General features: G+C 37.9%; 1 protein-coding gene across 2 annotated transcripts in view; it reads left to right on the top strand.

Moving 5' to 3' along the window:
• The window catches only part of SLC2A13 (solute carrier family 2 member 13), a 355,260-nt gene that overhangs the window by 15,517 nt on the left and 318,005 nt on the right, over nucleotides 1–21,738 (top strand). The gene's annotated exons all lie outside the window — the stretch shown is intronic.

The following is a 21,738-nucleotide window of genomic DNA, read 5'->3' as shown; positions in this document are numbered from 1 at the left end:
ACATGTATATATATTAAGAATACAGAATTATAGTTATTAATAAGCATTAAAACTTTGCCTATGGATAGCTACTGCAGTGGTTAATAGTTACCTTTTATTTGCTTTAAGTGAACATCTGGCTACTGAATCTAACTCAAAATGATTTATAGACATAAACTCAAAGCCACTGTCAGTAAATTTTTCTTTATTTTTAAGCAGTCATGAAGATAAGATACCCAGAGATAAGCCATATGAGCAAATAGTGCCTTAATTGTTAAAAAGGGAATGAATTCTAGGAATTAAGATGAATAAACATGACTAGTTTCTAGCAAAATTATAAAATATTATTAATGAAGATTTGGAAGCATTTAGAAAAGAGTCTGATGATTACTAGGAACTTTTGTGTGTTCACTAGAAATATGCCTTATTAAACTAATCTCTTGTTTTTTCTTTGAAAGCATTTCTTGGTGAGTAGATTAGGAAAATTCTGCGTATAAAGCATTTGGCATACTCCTCTTTCATTGAATATATTTGAAGAACATTTTCTTTGTGTTAATAAGCAAAATAAGTGAGCAAAATAAACTTTAATCTTGTGGGGGATACTGATGACAAATAATCTCTGAAATTTGGCCAATAAAAACAAACAAACAAACATGGTTTAGTAGGATGCCTTGTCAGGTTGAAAAGTGGGCCCAGAAGGTCTCCACTGGGGTGCAATCAAGTGCTCAGTCCTTCAGCTCTGTGCTTGTCAAATCCAGGGAGCCCAGAGCAAGCTAAATGGCTGTTACGCTTGATAACAGAGCTAATATTAAAAATAACTTTAAGATACTGGAATGCTGTTAAAAATGAAGAAAAGTTAAAATTCATAGGAAATGTATTTATAATATGTATATCTCCGTATATTTTACATTTTAAATATATTTGCATTATTGCCGTTGATCCACTCTTAGAGCTGACCAACAGTGAGACAGACTCCTTACAGAGAATGCTAGGAGAGAGTTTACAAAGTCTATACAGGGAGGCGGTCAGTGTAAGGTACAGGGTGACCTTTGTTGAGGAGATGAAGAAGTCTTCCTTGTATTCAGAGCCTGACTGAAGGGCTTCTCTAGTCCCGCATGATTCTAAAATTCTCAGGCTTCTTTATTGATTACAATTGAGAAATGGTTTCATCAAAGCTGCCAGAGAATTTGTCCCCTGAAATGGAATAAATCATCTAAGATCCTCAAGATTGCAAATTACTAAAGAGGAAGACAGTGTCTCTTCTTTTGTAACTTCTATGAGAGTTCAGTAGATGTTGGTTGGCTCACTGACAACACCTGAGTTATTCTATTTGATTACTTTTGGCTTCTGACTTTTACATTATCAAATTCACTTTTTTTGGATATATTTTAGGTCTTTTGTTATGAAATCAAGAACATTATTTTATGTTCTTTTTACAGAGAGAGTTTGTAAAGTACGAAGATGACCACTCTGAAAGCCACATGCCCCTGGCACCCTCTGAAGCACCTCAGTTCTCTCCTGACTGTTTAAATGATTCATTCTGCCATTTGCATGATTCCTCTGAAGAAAACCAATTATTTAGTGTTCTTGAGGTGATTGACTTGCAAATAATCTTGTGCTCTTAAAGCACATTTTTGGTAAATTTTCAAATTTCTGAAAACTAGAAATTATTTCTTTAGTTGTAATTGAGTGAGATCAGATATTCACAGATTAATAGACTCTCAAAACCAGTGGGTGCTGCCTTCATACCACACATTTTACCATGCTAGGATAAACATTCATCTTCAATTTTTTTGTTGTTAAAAAACATACTTCACCAAGGAATTTATTATCCCACTCATTTTATCACATACCTCTTCTGGAGCTTAGGGTCCCAGCCCCTTCCTGTCTCTTCTTTTGTGTCTCCCCTGCTACACCCCTACCACACGTTGGTGTTTTTGAGGTTTCTTAATCTTCAGTAAAGTGTGAATAAAAAGCATTTTTAGAAAGTCTTGCCATGTTTATTGATCTGTAACATGCAATATACATACTGTGCTTTTTGTATTAACACAGCTCCAAGACAAGACCAAGACCCCTAGCTTTTCTACAGCTAGACTAACTCCCCCAAATCCCACTTCTGTAGAGCTTTGGAGCTGCAGCAGCTGTTGAGGTAATGGTTACTTTCCTCAAAAGGTAGCCATTATGATGATTGGCTTCAAAAAGTAAAAAAAAGGTCTTTTGAAAAATTGACAGTTCTCCCCACAAAGAGTTGAGTGACTGGTCAGCTGCAATTTCTTCTAACTTGTAATTCCTTTTAATATATGATGTTGAGGTTTTAGAGAGAGCAGTTAAAATAAAGTGGTCTAATTAAACAGTGTTTGCATCATCCTTTTCAGTTTAGATGTTGAGGAAGTGTTCAGATCCTACCAAGCAATTTTTTTCTTCTTTTGAGTGAGAACTGTCTATACTTTTGTACTTAGTGTTTTACCTGTCCCCCTTTTGAGCTTTATGTCTTAAAGAAATGTTATGCCATTTACTCCTTTTAATAGATTAAACTTATTTTCAGGTTATTAAAAAAAACACCTGTCTCGCAGAATCATAAGACAAACTGTATAAAACTCTTGGAACAGTGCCTGGCACATGGTAGTATACAGTAAATGTTATCTGCTCTTTCATTTTAGTTTTAACATATCTACCATGCACCTGCCTCAATGGAATAGTGTAAAAGGATATTTATACTTATAATCAGTATAAATTATAGTTATTTATACTTATAATCAGTATAAGTTATAGTTATGTATACTTATAATTAGTACAAATTTTTAAATTTATACTAGTGAGTTTTATGAATTTATACAAATTAACCCCTTCTGAGCCCTAGGTTTCTCAGCTTTATCCACTTCATGGTGGTTTAATGAGTATTAAGTAGTAGTACAGAAGGTTAACTGGTACATGTAACCTCCTGGTTACTCTGGTCTCTTATGAGATAAGAGTTCCTTAAGGACAGCGACCATGTTTTTGTGTTTATCCCAGGATCTGTTATAGCCTCTGGCACATAGTAGATATTTATTTAGTAAATGCTTGTGGGTTACATAAATGGGAGCATTGGGAAGGAGAATGAACAGAAGAATGTGCAGAAATTTTTCTATTGTAGGTAACACTCTTCCAGGAGAAAAAGGTTATTTGAAAGCCACAGGGGTCTTAAAAATTCAGTTTTTTCATTTAAAGCTTAAAGCATTTTGATATTTACTTCTAAAGTATTACAACTAATATGACTATGACTGATGAATGGAAGAAACACAGAGGGGTATAAACTGGAAGAGAAAGGAGAGAGGGAGAGAAAGACTAAGAGATTTAGTGAGTACTATGGAAATGTTAAACTCTAAAGTTACACTCTTGAGAGTAGCTTCAAGAGTCTTAGCTCAATTATCAGGGGCCTTTGGAAAGCCAAATAGGTGATTAGCCTTTATTTAAAAAATTACTTGCTTTTAAGACTTTGAAAGATCCTTTATGATTGGAAGATAGAGCCAAAGGTGGTAGTGAGAGGTATGGAAGATTGAGGAGGATGTGTGTGGTTGTGTCTTCAGTAACCAGAGCAAACGGCCTGATATTAGAGGAAATCAATCTGAGGACTGGGTACATTTTGTCCACTTTCACTGTCAGAGCTACCAAGCAATTGGGAGGTAAGGTTGTAGAGTTGGTTTTGATGTCCTGTCTCAAGACCTAATTATGCCTCTTGGGATTAGGTGAGGAAAATATGTGTCCTGGGACTGGCCGTTGGTAACTGTATTAGAGAAAATGAGCTTGACAGGTCTTCCACAATTTGGAGATTTCTCCCGAAACATACTGCAGTGTTAGGTCCAGGGAACAATCCCTGATCTGCCCTTGGTTTAGAGGCAACACATAATCGCATTACCTATCAGTTTAGTCCTGACGCCTATGATTGCCCAATTCTTCCTTGTCATTCAGCTTGTGGATGGGAGACAGCAATGCATGTCTTGTTTCTTCTCGTATTTGTAACTGATTTGCTTTTAAGACTGTCTTGTCTGAATTGCCTTCTGCTGTTGGTGTAATAAGAAAAAGCATGTGGCGTATTTAACCAATGGGGGAAAATATTTCTTATATATAGAGATGAAATAGACATGTAGCTAGAGAATAGACATGAGAATAGACATGTAGCTTGTTTGATGGCCCATGTCATTTCTCAGTTTAGATTTACTGCTGTGTTTTTCTTAACAGCTGGTTACAAAAACAAGTGGCACTAAAGGAAAAGACCATATTTCCTTTTATCATGGCCACAGGTGTTTATTTTTATTTATTTTTATGAGTATATAAAATGAAAAGTATTCCGATTAACCTCTTATTCAGAGAGGTGATATCAGGTGGGGAGTAGTGGGATTAAAAAAAAAAAAAACCCTCCCATGCCACCTGCATTCTGATGGCCAATGCATCCATGATTGGTGCCTTGCTCAGCATCTCCCAGGTGCCATCGCTTCAGAAGTTTCCCAGATTTTGCTGTTTCTTAGAAGGCAGCAGGGAGGGCCAGGCACGATGGCTCATGCCTGTAATGCCAGCACTTTGGGAGGCCGAGGCGGGTGGATCACGAAGTCAGGAGTTCAAGACCAGCCTGACTAATATGGTGAAACCCCGTCGCTACTAAAAATACAAAAATTAGCTGGGCATGGTGGCATGCGCCTTTAATCCCAGCTACTCGGTGGAGGTTGCAGTGAGTTGGGATTGTGCCACTGCACTCTAGCCTGGGTGACAGAGTGAGACTGTCTCAAAAAAAAAAATAAATAAATAAAGAAGATGGGAGTAGCGGAAGGAATGCGGGACGTGAAATTGGAAATCCTGGGTCCTGCTTTCAAATCTTTTATGTAAATATGTGATTTTAGATAAGTCATTTAATGCTTGAGCTTGCTTACTCTTCTGTAAAGTACAAATTATATGTAAAGTTCCTTCTAACATAGCCATTTCATTGGTCAGATAAGAAAGAAAAAGGAGTACTGTCATGATCTGCCACCTACTTAGGCCCCTTCCACAATGTGAAATTTGGACACTGTGAGTATAAAAACATACTCAAAAGTATATTTTTTTATTCTCTCACTCAACAATCAACACAGAAGACTTCTGTGACCAAATGTGGGGGATTTCTCCCCACCAACAAGCAATCAGTTTTGCAGCAGACACCAGCTGGATGTCCTCTAATTCAGTTCTCACACTGTCAGCCTAGAAATAGCGTCTGATTCCACAGGTTGAGGGCACAGTCCTCAAGACCTCCCACAACCCCCAATGCCAACAGCCTTCAGACACCAGTTGCAAATTTGGGTTTCTGGAACTTTGACCAACCAACTACTTCAAGTTGGAGTTTTTACAACACCTTTTTTGGGTTATATTAATTTTCTAGGGTGGTTCACAGAAATCAGAAAACAGTTAGGTTTACTGGTTTATTTCAAAGGATACAAACAGATAAAGAGATACATAGGGCGAGACTTGGAAGGGTCCTGAGCACAGGAGATTCTGTCCCTGTGGAGGTGGAGTCCTCCACTATTGGTACATGGATGAGTTTTTGTTCCCTTCCTGTCAACCACCATATGTTCATCTGTCCAGAAGTGCTCTGAACTCAGCTCTTTTCACCTTTTAAAGAAGTGTCATAATCAATTATGTCATTACCTAGGCATAATTGATTAAACCATTGGTGACTGGTGACCAACTTAACCTTCAGCTTCTCTCCCCTTGGAGGTTGGGGGTCCCAACCATCTAATCCTGCCGTGGTTTTTCCAGTGACCAACCCTTATCCTGAAGCTGCCTAGGGGCTACCAGTCATCTGTCAACTTATTAGCATACAAAAAGAGATCACTTTGGAGAGTCTAAAGATTTTAGGAGTTGTATGCCATGAAGCAAGGGTGGAAGACCTAATAAATATTTCATACTATCACAGACAGCAAGTGGAGCGTCAGGCCTTAAGAGGAGTCCTCAATCCTAGTCTCATACATTTACAAAATGCTAAATACATAACATGAATTCATTTAAAAAAAATGAAGCTGTAAGCCCAGTGCTGCCTTATAGTATAATTTTTTACATTTACCCTAAAAACATTTTAACTTTTAATAGAATGCTCCATTAGATTTGGTGCTCAGTCCTGGACAGCTCTTCATTTCCAATGACCTGGCTTAGGTCGAATTTTGTTATTTGAGCCAGCCCCGTGAGTAAGCTTGGCTTGCTGGCTATTTGTGTGTTTCTTGTTATTTAAGACATCTTGCTGAAGTTGAAGAGTGCACTCTTTGAAAGAGTGCTTTTTAATGGAAAACTGTTGCATTAAAAAGTGGCTTTGTGTTTTTATAGACCACACAATTCTAAGCCAAATGACACAGTTTCAAAATAGCTATTGGTGGATAGAACACACAGGTAAGTACTTGAGAGCCTGGTGGCAGAAGTTGGAAGTATTTGTAAGAAGAAAGCACAGCATGAGCCAGATCTAGAGTTTCCTGTTTGATCATTTTTTACAATATCTTAGAATAGATTTGCAGTTACCCTGCCAGATGTGTACTTCGTCTTTAATTAGACACATTCAAATATATCAGTTAAAGAGCTTTTGGTTCAGTATCTGATATTCGGAGCATTTATTCTGATATTGCCTTTTACTGCCTCCCAAATCTATACTTGTATTGGTACTGTATACAGTAAAGGTGAATGCATTTTAAAGTGTAATGAATGATACCTGGTTCTGATTGAAATGGAGTAAGTCTTCCACAGCCTGTCTCTCCACTGATTACAACGAAGAACTCTGGAAATAATGCAAAATGCAGCTGAGGATTCTGAAAAGTAAACAACAGCAGGAAGATTGGGTAGGGAAGTCAAAATTTGAAAACCTACTGGACTGGCAGTGAATTTACTGTTTGTATCATCTTTTCTTTCTTAATCTCCTGGCTTTTACCTTTGGAGGGCTGAGTCCCAGGACTGCTCATTGAACACCAATGGCAGAAAAGCCCAACAGAAACCCCCTCCTTCTAGTCAGAAGATTCAGAATAGGGACCCTTGTGAGCCAGAAGATATGGGAGGAGTTCCCCATCCTTTTTTTCCTTTTTCTCCTTGCCCTGCCTTGAGGCCAGCCCAGTTAAAAACCTGCAGTGCTGCAGTGGTGATGGCAGTAGTATAGCACTATGGATGCTGAGATACAGCCCTCTTTCTGTACAAAGGAAATAGAAAAGGGATCCCTGGGGTCTAGAGAGTGTGGGAGGGAATCAGTTATTTTTTCCTCTGTAGTTTCCCTTGCTGGTATGCTGCAAGGACAGTCCCAATTATGTGGAACTGAAAAACAGTGTAAGGGATTAAATTCTAAGAGAAAATCCTGGTTTTATGCATAGCAGATTTGGAAAAGAGGACCCTAGGGGCCAGAGGGTGTCAGGGAAGTGGTGGAGAAGAAAGCTGAAAAAGGGGACCTCTTGTTTCTGTGTATAAGCTGAAACAAGTCCTGAGCTCACCCCTAAGCAGCACATGCACAATTCAGACCCAGAGGGGCACAGCAAATGTTTTGAGTACAGAACTGTGACATAAGGTACCACGCAGTCCCAGACTATCTCCTGAGTAATCTGAATAACATAGCTATTGAAAATTGCTATATAACAAGATGGCTGACTAGATGCAGACAGGAAGAACTTCTCCCACTGAGAAACCAGACCATCGGGAAGAACTGCATACTCCAAACATCTTCAGAAAGAAGGTATTGAGAGTAGACAGAAGAAGGATACAGACCCCGGGCTGAAGTGAGGGAGGAAACCCTGCATGGAGTTGCTGAGCACCAGGACTTATTCCTGACCCTGAGCAGCTCCTGGGGAAGGGGCGAGTGAAATAGGCTTGGAGTGGCCCACTCTCGTTACAGACCTCTGGTATCCTCACTGCAGGAGACCCCATAACCCCTATGAATATTTGAGCTGGCAGAGACAGAACTCCAGCTTGCATGGATCCCCAGGGGTCTGGCGTGGGAATGGCTGCAGTGGAGCATAGTCATGGGTGCTCATCCTTCAAGGCCCACCGTACTCCTCTAGGTGGCTTTAGCCTTTTTGGCTGCCAGACCTGGACAGAGCATATCTTGCTCATGGGAAGGGGCCTGTCTGATCTGAGTGTCCCCCTATTTGCTGGCCTATCCCAGGGTCCCTGCCTGGCCACACCTGCTTGCAGCATGGCCTTGGCTGCCCAGCTGAGGCACTTGCCGGCAGCTACTGCCATAGCTCTTTTGTTAGAAGATCCATCCTCATAGAGAGCTTCCGTAGGAGGGCCCCTGCTGGCATGCCTCCACCCACAGCCCTCCCCTGCCAGCATGCACTTGCTCACAGCCTCCCCTCATTGCTTCACTGGCATGAACTTGCCTGCAGCCTTCCCCTGCTGCTTCTCTGGTGGGTGTAACTGATTACAACTAAAAACTCTGGAAATAATGCAAAATGCAACTGAGGATTCTGAAAAGCAACAGCAGGCAGATTGGGTAGGGAACTCAAAATTTGAAGACCAACAGGTATGGCTGAATTTACTGTTTGTATCATCTTTCTTAATCTCCTGGCTTTTACCTTTGTTGGGTTGAGTCACAGGATTGCTCAGTGAACACCATGTGTACATGCCCTGTGCATGCTAACCTCACTACCATGCTGCCACTGGTGCACACATGTGCAGGGACCCCTGCTGCCTTGCCGAAGCCCTTTTGCTGGCAGACCGCATTGGAGTGTTACTAGCAGACTGGGAACACCTCGGCCCCTTCAGCACAGCAGGAGCTTAACCTCAAGGGGCCAGAGAAAAAAGGCTATGGGCCTGGTCCCAGGCCCCCAGGGTTAGAGCACACAGCCTAGGAGTGCTAAGCTGAGCCTTGGCCCCCTGCAATCAGCTAGACATGAAGCCAATCAATTTATACCCAGCTTATACCACTATCAAACCCTCAAGGGCATCAAAGAATATAAAAAGCAAAAAGCCATATCCGAAGGACAGCAACTTTAAAGATTAAAGAAACATCATCTCACACAGATGAAAAAGAACCAGTGCAAAACTCTGGCAATTCAAAAAGCCAGAGAGTGTCATCTTACCTCCAAATGACCACATGAGCTCGACAGCAAGGGTTCTTGATTGAAATCACTGAAATGATGGCGTAGAATACAGAATCTGGATGGCAAATAAGGTCATCAAGATTTAGGAGAAAGTTGAAACTGAATCCAGGGACTCTAAGGATTCCAATAAAATGATACAGGAGCTGAAAGATGAAATAGCCATTTTAAGAAAGAAACTGTTCTTCTAGAGCTGAAAATCTACAAGAATTTCATAATACAGTCAGAAGTATTAAAGCAGAATAGACCAGTCTGAGGAAGGAATCTCAGAGCTTGAAGACCAGTTCTTTGAATCAACGCAGTTGGACAAAATAAAGAAAAAAATTAAAAATGAACAAAACCTCTGGGAAATAAGGGATTATGTGAAGAGACCAAACCTACAACTCATTTGCATTCGAGAAAGACAGGGAGAGAGAGCAAGCAACTTGGAAAACATTTTTGTAGATATTATCCAGGAAAATTTCCCCAACCTCACTAGAAAGGTCAACATGGAAATTTGGTAAATTCACAGAACCTCAGCAATATACTACAAGATGTCCATCTTGAAGATAGATAGTCATCAGATTCTCCAAAGTCAATGTGAAAGAAAAAATATTAAAGGCAGATCGGAGAGTAGGGGCAGGTCATATACAAAGAGAATCTCATTAGGCTAACAGCAGACCTTTCAGCAGAAATCTTACAAGCCAGAAGAGATTGGGGGGCTTATATTCAGCAGCCTTAAAGAAAAGAAATTTCAACCAAGAATTCCATTTCCAGCCAAACTAAACTTCATAAACAAAGGAGAAATAAAATTTTCTTCAGACAAGCAAACACTAAGGGAATTCATTACCACCTTACAAGACATGCTTAAGCGAGTGCTAAAAATGGAAATGAAAGACTGTTATCTGCCACTATAAAAACACACTTAAGTACATAGCCCACTGACACTATAAAGCAATTATATAATCAAGTCGACATAACCTGCTAACAACATGCTGACAGGATCAAATCTTAACATCAATATTAACCTTGAACATTTTAAACAGGGCCAGGTGTTGTGGCTCATGCCTGTAATCCCAGCACTTTGGGAGGCTGAGGTGGGTGGATCACCTGAGGTCAGGAGTTCGAGACCAGCCAGACCAGCATGATGAAACCCCGTCTCTACCAAAAATACAAAAAAATAGCCAGGCATAGTGGCACATGCCTGTAATCCCAGCTACTCAGGAGGCTAAGGCAGGAGAATTGCTTGAACCTGGGAGGTAGAGGTTGCAGTGAGCTGAGATAGCACCACTGCACTCCAGACTGGGCGACAGAGCAAGGCCCCCTCTCAAAAAACAAAACCTTGAACATAAACAGGATAAATGCCCACTTTGAAGGCACAGAGTGACAAGTTGCATAAAGAAGACCACCCAACTGTATGCTGCCTTCAAGAGACCATCTTAAATGCAGACCCACTCATAGGCTCAAAGTAAAGGGATGGAGAAAGATCTATCAAGCAAACAGAGCAAGAGTTGCTATTCTTATTTAGAAAAAATAGACTTTAAGCCATCAATGGTCAAAAAGGACAAAGAACCCAGGGGCGGTGGCTCACACTGGTTAATCCCAGCACTTTGGGAGGCTAAGGCGGGCAGATCACCTGAGGTCAGAAGTTCAAGACCAGCCTGGCCAACATGGTGAAACCCTGTCTCTACTAAGAATGCAAAAAATTAGCCAGGTGTGCTGGTGTACAGTTGTATTCCCAGCTACTTGGGAGGCTGAGGCATGATAATCACTTGAACCTGGGAGCTGGAGGTTGTAGTGAGCTGAGATTATGCCACTGCACTCCAGCTGGGTGGCATAGAGTGAGACTCCATCTCAAAAAAATAAAAATAAAAAGGACAAAGAAGGACATTACATAATGATAAATGGTTCAACTAAATAGTCTTTAACTATCTTAAATATATTTGCACCCAACACTGGTGTGCTTAGATCAATAAAACAAGTTTGTAAGAGACCTATGAAGAGACTTAGATAACCACACGATAATAATGGGAGACTTCAACATGTCACTAATGGTGTTAGATCATCGAGGCAGGAAAGAAACAGATACTAGGGACCTAAACTTGACACTTAACCACATGGATCTAACAGATATCTATACGATATGCCACCCAACAACAACAGAATATACATTCTTCTCACCTGCACATGGCACATACTCTAACATTGACCACACATTTGGCCATAAAGCAGTTCTCAACAAATTGAAAACAAACACAAAACCCTACCAACCAGTCTTTCAGACCTCAGTGCAATGAAAATAGAAATCAATACAAAGAAGATCTCTCCAAACTGTACAATTACTTGGAAATTAACCTGTCCCTGAATGACTTTTGTGTAGAGTGAAATTAAGGTACAAATCAATAAGTTATTTGAAATTAATGGAAACAGATACAACTCACCTGAATCTTTGGGATGCAGCTAAAGCAGTGGTAAGAGGAAAGTTTATAGTGCTAAATGCTTACATCAAGTTAGAACTCAGATTAACAACCCAGCATCACACCTAGAGGAACTAGAAAAACAAGACTGAGCCAACCCTAAAGCTAGCAAAAGAAAATAAATAACAAAAATCCGAGCTGAACTGAACAAAAATGACAGGTGAAAATTCATATAAAAGATTGATGAAACCAAAAGTTGGTTCTTTGAAAGAATGCATAAGATTGAGAGACTATTAGCTAGACCAATAAAGAAAAAAGATCCTAATAAACACAGTTAGAGATGACAAAGATGACATTATCACCAACCCCACAGAAATGCAGAAAACAAAACCCTCAGAGACTATTACGAATACCTCTATGCACACCACCTAGAAAACCTAGAGAAAATAGATAAATTCCTGGAAATGTAAAACCTCCCAAGATTGAACCAGGAAGAAATGGAATACTTGAACAGATCAATAATGAGTTCTGAAATTGAATCAGTAATAAAAAACCTACCAGCCAGTAAAAGCCCTGGACCAGAGGGATTTACAGCTGAATTTTATCAGATGTATAAAGAAAAGCTGGTATCAATCCTATTGGAATTGGAATATTCTAGAAAATATTGAGTAAGAGGGACTACTCTCTGACTCATTATGAGGCCAGATCATTTTATTACCAAAACATGGCAGACACAATAAAAGATGAAAACTTCAGGCTAATATCCCTGATGAACATAGACACAAAAATCCTTAACAAAACACTAGCAAATTGAATTCAGCAGCACATCAAAAAGCTAATCCACCACAATCAAATAGGCCTTATTCCTGGGATGCAAGGTTGATTCAACATATGGAAATCTATGTGATTTATCACATAAACAAAACTGAAAACCACATGTTGTTCTCAATAGACACAGAAAAGGCTTTCAAGGAAATTCAACATTCCTTCATGTAAAAAACCCTCAACAAAGTAGGCACTGAAGGAACAAACCTCAAAATAATAAGAGCCATTTATGACAGACCCACAGCGAACATTATAACGAATGGGCAAAACCTGGAATCATTTTCCTTGAGAACCAGAACAAGACAAGGATGCCCTATCTCACCACTCCTATTCAGCATAGTACTGGATGTCCTAGCCAGAGTAATCATGCAAGAGAAAGAAGTAAAAGTCATCCAAATAGAAAGAGAGGAAGTCAAACCATATCTACCTACAGATGATATAATTCTATATCTAGAAAACCCCATACTCCCTCTCCAGAGGCTTCTAGAATTGATAAACAACTTCAGCAGTTTTAGGATACAAAATCAATGTACAAGTATCAGTAGCATTTCTATACATCAATAACGTTGAAGCTGAGAGCCAAATCAAGAATGCAATCCCATTCACAAAAGCCACAAAAATAATAAAATATCTAGGAATACAGCCATACAGGGAAGTGAAATATCTGTGCAATGAGAATTACCACACACTGCTAAAGGAAGTTGAAGAGAACACAAACAAATGGAAAAACATTCCATGTTCATGGATAGGAATAATTAATATTGTTTAAATGGCCATACTGTCCAATTCAGTTTACAGATTCAATGCTATTTCTGTCCAACTACCTACATCATTTTTCACAGAATTAGAAAAAACTATTCTAAAATTCATATGCAACCAAAAAAGAGAATGCATAGCCAAAACAATCCTAAGCTAAAAGAAAGCCAGAGGCATCACCCTACCAACTTCAAACTATATTACATGGCTACAATAACCAAAACAGCATGATACTGGTACAAAGACAGACATATAGAGGAGTGGAACAGGTTATAGAACCCAGAAATAAAGCTGCACACCGACAACCATCTGATCTTTGACAAAGTCGACAATAACAAGCAATGGGGAAAGGATTCCCTATTTAATAAATGGTGTTTGAAGAGCTGGTTAGCCATATACAAAAGTTTGCAACTGGACCCCTTCTTTTCTTCATATACAAAAATCAACTCAAGATGGAACAAAGACTTAAACATAAAACCTAAAACTGTAAAAAGCCTAGAAGGAAGCCTAGGAAATACCATTCTAGGTATAGGCCATGGCAGAGATTCCATGATGAAGACTCCAAAAGCAATTGCAACAAAAACAAAAATTGAGAAATAGAATCTAGTTAAACTAAAGAGCTTCTACATAGCAAATGAAACTAGTGTGAGTAAACAGACAACCTTCAAAATGGGAGAAAATATTTGCAAACTATGCATCCAACAAAGGTCTAATATCCAGGTTCTGTAAGGAACTTAAATCAACAAGCAAAAAACAAACAGCCCCAGTAAAAAATGGGCAAAGGACATGAACACTTTTCAAAAGAAGACACACACAGCCAACAAGAATATGAAAAAATGCTCAACATCATTAATCATTAAAGAAATGCAGATCAAAACCATGATGAGATAGCATCTCACACCAGTCAGAATGGCAGTTATTGAAAAGTCAAAAACAAAAAACACAAAAAACAGATGCTAGAGAGGCTGTGGAGAAAAAGAAACACACACAGTGCTGGTGGTGGTAACATAAATTAGTTCAACCACTGTGGAAAGCATTGTGATTTCTCAAAGAATGTAAAACAGAACTACCATTCGATCCAGCAGTCCCCTTACTGGGTATATACCCAAAGAAATATAATTCGTTCTACCATAAAGACACATGCAAACATATGTTCATCACAGCACTGTTGACATAGCAAAGACATGGAATCAACCTAGATGTTCATCAATGGTGGACTGGATAAAGAAAATGTAGTACATATACACCATGGAATACTACACAGCTATAAAAAAAATCAGATCATGTCCTTTGCAGCAACATGGATGCTGCTAGTAACATTATCCTATGTGAATTAATGCAAGAACAGAAAGTCAGATACTTCATGTTCTAACTTGTAAGTAAGAGCTAAACACTGAGTACTCATGGATGCAAAGAGGAACAGTAGACACGGCTTATTTGAGGGTGGAGGTTGGGAGGAGGGTGAGGATCAAAAAACTACCTATCAGGTACTATGCTCTTTACCTGGGAGATGAAATAATTTGTACACCAAACTCCAGTGATGTGCAGTTTACCCATGTAACAAACCTGCACTTTTAAGAAAACATTTTTAACAGGACCCAATGAAAACATAATATCCAACATGTTCAGAATATAATGCAAAGGCACTTAACATATAGAGAATCAGGGAAATCTGACAAGTTGCTAAGGGAAAAGATAACAGGTGCTCGCTACAAGATGACCCAGATGGTGGATTTATCACACAAAAACTTTAAATTGGCTTTGGTAACTGTGATCCAAGAGATAAAGGTGAAAACACTTGCAATGAATGGAAAGATAGAAGTTCTCAACAGAAAAACACGTACTTGAATAAAGGACCGAAATGGAAAATGAATTGATTTAATGGCAGAGAGATGAAAAAAGTGAGTGAACTTAAGATAGATAAATATAAATAATTCAAACAATAGAAATTACCTAGAATAAGAGGAAAAATGGAAAAAAATGAACTAGCTCTTAGGGACTTGTAGGACAATATTTGAGTTTCTAACATTTGTGTCAGCATAATGCCAGAAGAGGAAAAACAAATATCTGAAGAAAAAATATTTAAAGATACAAGGCCTGAAAACTCTCCAAACTTGGTGAAAGACATAAACTTACAGATTCAAGAAACTTAGCAAACTTCAAATGGTATTATTTCAAAGAAAGCCATGCCCAGATAATATTATAATCAAATTGCTGACAATGAAATTGTTGGGCCTGTCAGGAGCTTGTAGTCACCAGTCTGCTCTAACAGGTAAAAAATGGGACAAATTGAAAAATCAGCTGTTCTTCCTGGACCTAAAGAGAAGTGAGGTCATAGGACAAACCACTACCCCCAAAACTAGAGAGGCAGGTGGATACAGCTAACCATAATTTACTTGAGTGATAACCAATTAACAAAGTCTTCCATGGGAAACATTGCTTGTATAGGAAAACCTGCATTATAGTTGACAAATTGCTAGAGATTCACTGTGGACAAATCTTAGATTTTAAAAACTCCAGGAGGACCTAGTCAGCAGAAGTGGGTGGAGGGGTCTTCCACTCATGAATTTCACCTCTTGCTGCTCTACCAGGGTTTCACAGTGAATATTTGAGAAAAATTCCCTTTGCTTCTGGCACAAGGAAGGGAAAAGGAGCCGTTTTGAAGTATGCCAGAGTACTCTGTTTTGTTTTGTTTTTAAACGAGGTCTGCTTCAGAAAAAAATTAGTTAAAACACAGTGTAAGTGGCCTGGGGTAAGCAAAACACCCAATTCTAGTTCTCTCTAGCCTTTTATTTGAGAAAAGGGGAATATTAAACTCCTGTACCCTCTAGCCATTCTGTTCCAACTAAGAGAGAAGATAATTGAGAAGCACTTGTGAAGTTCACAGTCCAGAGGCACAGCCTCACTAAAGATTGAGACCTAATCATAACACTGTAGAGTGTTTCCCCTCCTCCTACACCTTACCACTTTATTACTGACAATGTATTTATATCCGTTAACCAGTGTGTCATGTCTGGCTATCAAGAAAGAAATGAGAAGATACAGTAAAAGGGGGAAAAATGGGCTGAAGGAAGAGACAGAGCAAACATCAGAATCAAACTCAGATATGTCAGGGGTTCTGGAATCATCAGATTAGGAACTGAAAACAACTATGAATAATAAGCTAAGGGCTCTAATGGATAAAATAGCTTGCAAGGACAGATGGGTAATGTTAAGCAGAGAGATGATAATTCTAAGAATCTGTAAAAGAAATGCTAGAGATCAAAAACACTATGCCAGAAATGAAGAATATGGGGCTGGGTGTAGCAGTTCATCCCTGTAATCCCAATGCTATGGGAGGCTGAGGCAGGAGAATCACTTGAGACTAGGAGTTTGAGACCATCCTGGGCAACATACCAAGATTGCATCTCTACAAAAAGTTTTAAAAATAGCTGGACATAGGTGGTGCATGCCTGTAGTCCCATCTACTTGGGAGGCTGAGGTGGGAGGATCCCTTGAGCTCAGGATTTGGAGTCTGCTGTGAGCTGTGATCACACCCCTGTCCTCTAGCCTGGGTGACAGAGCAAGACTCCAACTCAAAAAAAAAAAAAAAAAAAAAAAGGTCTTTGATGGGCTTTAATAGACTGGACATGGCTGAACAAAGAATGTCCAAGCTTGAGGATGTTTTTAAAAGAATCCTCCAAAACTGAAAAGCAAAGTGAAAAAATACTGGAGTAAACAAACCATAACAGAATATCAGAACCATGGGAGCAACTACAAAGGTGTAACATACACATAAAAGAAATACCAGGAAGAGAGAAAGGAAAAGAAGAAATATTTGAAGCAATAATGACTGGGCATTTCCCAGCCAAACCACAGATCCTACAATTTCCTAGTTGACAAAGCAGAATAAATGGGAGAATAGCTATGTGAAGGCATGTCATTTTTAAACTACAGAAAAATCAAAGGTAAAAATCCTGAAAGAAGCCAGATTATAATAAATAATATTATATATTATCTATATAATAGCAAAGATAAGAATAACTTTTTCTCAGGAACAGTGCTAGCAAGAAGAGAGTGGAGTGAAATATTTAAAGTGTTGAGAGAATGAAGCCCTACAAATCTAGGATTTTGTACCCTGTTAAATTTTAACTTCAGAAGAGAAGGATAAATAGAAATTTGCTTAAACAAAGGAAATTTGTTGCCAGTAGACTTGCCATGCAAGAAATGTAAAAAATGATATAAGTTAGAAACTCAGATCTACATAAGAAGACATTGGAGAGAAATAAATGAAGGTAAAATAAAACTTTCATTTTTTAATCATTGATCTGAGACAACAGTTTATTGAAAATAGTAGCAATAATGCCTTTGATTGTGTGTGCTTGTCTATATATATACTTGTCTATACTTAAGCACATATATACCTGGTTTGTTTATAGTTCATTTCCCCCCAGTCTCCTTGCTTTTCAGTTTTGCAGGTTTCTGTTACATACATATATCCTCAAGCTCAGAGATTCTTTCTGGTGTGTACATGTGCTTGTATGTGCATGTGTGTGTGTATATGTGTATGCTTATTTATATGTGAAATGTATGACAGAAATTATACAAGGGATGGAAGGAAGGAATTAGCATTATTTTGCTATTATAAGATATTCATACTACTCATGAAATGATCTAGTGGCACTTGAAAGTGGACCTGAATTAGTTGTAAATATATATTGCAAACTCTAGGGCCAGCACAAAGAAAAAGTAATGAAAGCAGTATAACCAATGTGGTGAGAAAGGAGTGAAGATAAAATCACGTAAAATGCTCAACTAAATCCACACAAGGCAGAAAAAGGGTGAATGACAAAAATAAGAACAAAGAAATAGAAAACAGTAAGTACGGTAGACTTTGATCTAATTATCAGTAATCACTTCGAAGGTCAGTGGTCTAAATGTATCAATTAAAAGGCAGATTGCAGGAGTGCCTAAAAAAACAAGACCCAACTTTACTGCTGTCTATATGAAACTCTTTAAATATAAATACACATGGATTAAAAGCATGGGAAAGATATGCCATGCTAACATTAATCAGAAGAAAATAGGATTAGCTATATTAATTTCAAACAGCAGATTTCAGAGCAAGTAATCAGGGATAAAGAGACATGTGTTCTATAATGGTAAAAGTGTTAGTTCTCCAATTTACCTTATGTGCCTAATAACACAGTGACCAAATTCTCAATGCAAATACTGGTAGAACTGTGAGGAAAAAATAGATGAATCACTATTATAGTTGGAGACTTCATTACCCTTCTATCAGAAATGGCCAGATTTAGCAGGCAGAAAATCAGTAAAGACATTGTTGAACTCAGCAACACCATTACTCAACTGGATATAATTGACATCTGTAGACTACTTCATCCAACAACAGAATACACATTCTTCCCTAGCTCAGATAGAAGATAGAACATAGAACACATTCTGAACCATGAAACCTTAACAATTTAAAAAGAATACAATCATATAATAACTGTCCTTAGGCCACAGTGGAATTAAACAAAATCAACAGCAGAAGGATAGCTGGATAATTCCAAAATGCTTGCAGGTTGAACAACACACTTCTAAATAACATGAGTCAAAAAATCTCAATAGAAATAGCAAAAAATTTAGAGCTAAATGAAAGTGAAAAATGAAAATTTGTGGGATTCACTGAAAGCAGTGCTTTTAAATTTATAGTATTTGATGTATTTAGTAACAGAAGGAGAAAGTGCTAGAGTCAGTCTTCTAGGCTTTGACCTTAGGAGACAAGAAAAGAGGGAATTAAATCCAAGGTAGGCAGAAGATAAGAAATAGTAAATATTGGAGTGGAAATGAAATTGGAAACAGGAAATTGATAGAGGAAATCTACAAAACAAAAAACTGATTATTTGAAAAGGTTAAGTAAGCAGAGCTTTAGTCAGGCTAAGAAAAGAAAAAGAGACCACATAAATTATGAATATCAGATATGAAAGAGGTGACAGCACTACAGATTCCATGGACATTAAAAATGACAAAGGAATACTAGGAATAACTCTATCCCTACAAGTTTGATAACCCAGATGAAATGGACCAATTCTCTGAAAGATACAATATATCATAACCTTCCAAAACTGAAAGCACCAGGTTCAGATGGGTTTACAAGTGAATTCTACCAAGGATTTAAGAGAGAAACTGTACCAATTGTTTAGAATTTCCTTTAGAAGGTGGAGGCAGAGGGAATGCTTTCTAACTCATTTTATGAAGCCAGTATTAATACCAAAGCCAGACAAATACTTTACAAGAAAACCATAGACCAGTATCTCTCAGGTACATAGATGTAGAAATCATCAATACAATATTATAAAATTGAATTCAACACTAAAGACTTATATACCATTATGAAGTGGGATTTGTCCCAAGTATGCAAGACTGATTCAGCTTTTTAAAATTGATATTATCACATCAACAGACTAAATAATCACATCATATCAATAGAAGTTCGAGACCAGCCTGGGCAACAGAGCAGTACCCTGTCTCTTTAAAAAATAGTAAAATAAAAAGAATGACTAAAAAGTGACAGTAATCAAGACAGTGTGGTGAAAGAATAGACATGTGTAGATCAGTGAGACAGAGAGCCCAAAAATGGACTTTGTAAGATGCTTAGCAGCATTTCTGGCCTGTATTCACTAGGTGCCAGTAGCAAAACTTCTGCTGGTTGTGACTAGCAAATATGTCTAGTAGGTGACAGTTGTCCCTAGGTAAGAGGGTTCAGAGGGCCATATCTGAGAACCACTGCCCTAATCCCCACCTTGAAGTCCTTGCATATAACCGGTTGGGTCGTCTGTTCCTTTATATAAATATGGGCTGATATTTGTCCTGCTTATATTCCGAAGGTGGCCCTAAGCATCAAATGAGATAATGACTTGGAAGTGCTTTGACAAAAACGCCAAACAGATTTTATTATTTTATGTGGTTAGGAATAAGAAAATGCTGCAATAAAAAATTTTTAAAGGATGTCCAGAGGTGAAGGGAAGTAACTAGGATGGTCACAGCAGAAGAAAAAGCATTTTGAATAGAGATTGAGAAGACTGATATTTAAGGGAAGATGTAAAATGGCTGTTCAAAAAGGATCTTGTTGGATGGCATTACTTTGGCATCACCCAAATCCAGGTTCTGGCCTTCCATTTTTCTGTTCTATAAAGTTGATTTTTTCCTTTTCAGTTCTTGTTGAGTTGATTGGGGATAGAGCTGATTATTTCCATTAAGCCAACCTAAAATAGGCTTGAGAAAGGACCAGAATGCTTTTTGTAAAATAAGGAGAAGTACCAAGTGAATTGAAGTGCCCAGTTTAGCTGGTTAGTGTTTTGGGGTTTTTTGTTCTGTCTCTTCTTACAGAAGAAGGATCTGACACCTTTATGGAAAGTTATTTGGTGAACTTGTAATCAGAACAAAGCAGTTATTCGCATTCCTAGTACAGTGTAGTTGGTGACTGATAAATGTTTATGTTCTTTTGGTTTCTTTCCAATGTACAGAGAGATCTACCAAATCAAGCAGAACTTTCCACTGGTTTGTCAGGGCACTCTTTACCCTGTCTCTGCTAGAAACACTTTAACAAGTCTTTGAGTTTTTTTTTTTTTTTCCCTGCCATAGATTTTATCAGACTAATTGGCCTTCTAATAATACTCTTTGTCAAACTAATAATAAATGACAAGTTAGGTTATATCATATTCCGTTTATGCCTTTCTGAGGGAATATACTTATTGCATTCACTTACGATAACTTTGGTGTTTGGAAACCTCCATTCAGGAATTTGTTTATAAACTACCTCTTAAGGAAAGGAACCATGGTGATAGTAGTGTTTTTGTAACAATGACAAATAGCTCTCTTAAACTGATTGTATATAAGAAATAATGAGCAGCAAAAAGTTAGGGGTGCACAGTATTGATGTGAAAACTGTTGATTAAATCCAGAATTTAAGAAGTCATTACAAGTAAGTAATGTGGAACTGATGCCTTGTCTGATAAATAAGGTTACATGCCTAATAATTAGATTTTAAAACATGAGATATTTGTTAGATGAATAATAATAATAATAAAAACTATTGAAGGAAACCGCTTCCTGTAGAAACTAGGCACCCTTCTGTCCTTTTTTTTTTCAACCACAGTCCTAATTAATTCATATATTCTGCATTTCCATGGTAGCAAGATAGCATCTGTAGATGCTGGTAATTTAGCAGTTGCTAATGGATTATAATAAAAGGTACTATTACAGAAATGTCAGCTATTATACTGGAGACCATAGTTCAGGAGATTTTCTTTTTTCTCTGACTTAATTTCTTTATATTTCTTGACATATTTAAGATGCACATAGTTTTCACCCAATTTTTTTTATTGAATGGATGCAAAAGAGAGATAAATTTGTTACTAAATACCACTAAAAGGATTGTTTGGAAACATTTAATGAATAAGTATAATGTATAATTGCATTCATTAAGCTATACATGTTTTTTGAATGTATTATTTCTGGGAATGAATACCAGAAAGAGTGAATACCAGAAAGACTTTGAGATCTTAGATACATTGTATTTTTATCTCCTTTTTATTTCTCTTTTTCTTTCCTCACTCCTTTTCAACAGACACTAAGTACCTAATCTTTCCAAAATTATACTAGATTCTCCTTATACATTATTTTTATAACTATAGTATGAAGTATGTAATTATCCATTAGCTAAGCAC

Source organism: Pongo abelii, chromosome 10 (assembly GCF_028885655.2).
Source record: "Pongo abelii isolate AG06213 chromosome 10, NHGRI_mPonAbe1-v2.0_pri, whole genome shotgun sequence".
Lineage (NCBI taxonomy): Eukaryota > Metazoa > Chordata > Mammalia > Primates > Hominidae > Pongo > Pongo abelii.
Note: the sequence above shows the minus strand (reverse complement) of the source record. Positions and strands in the feature narration are given on the sequence as shown.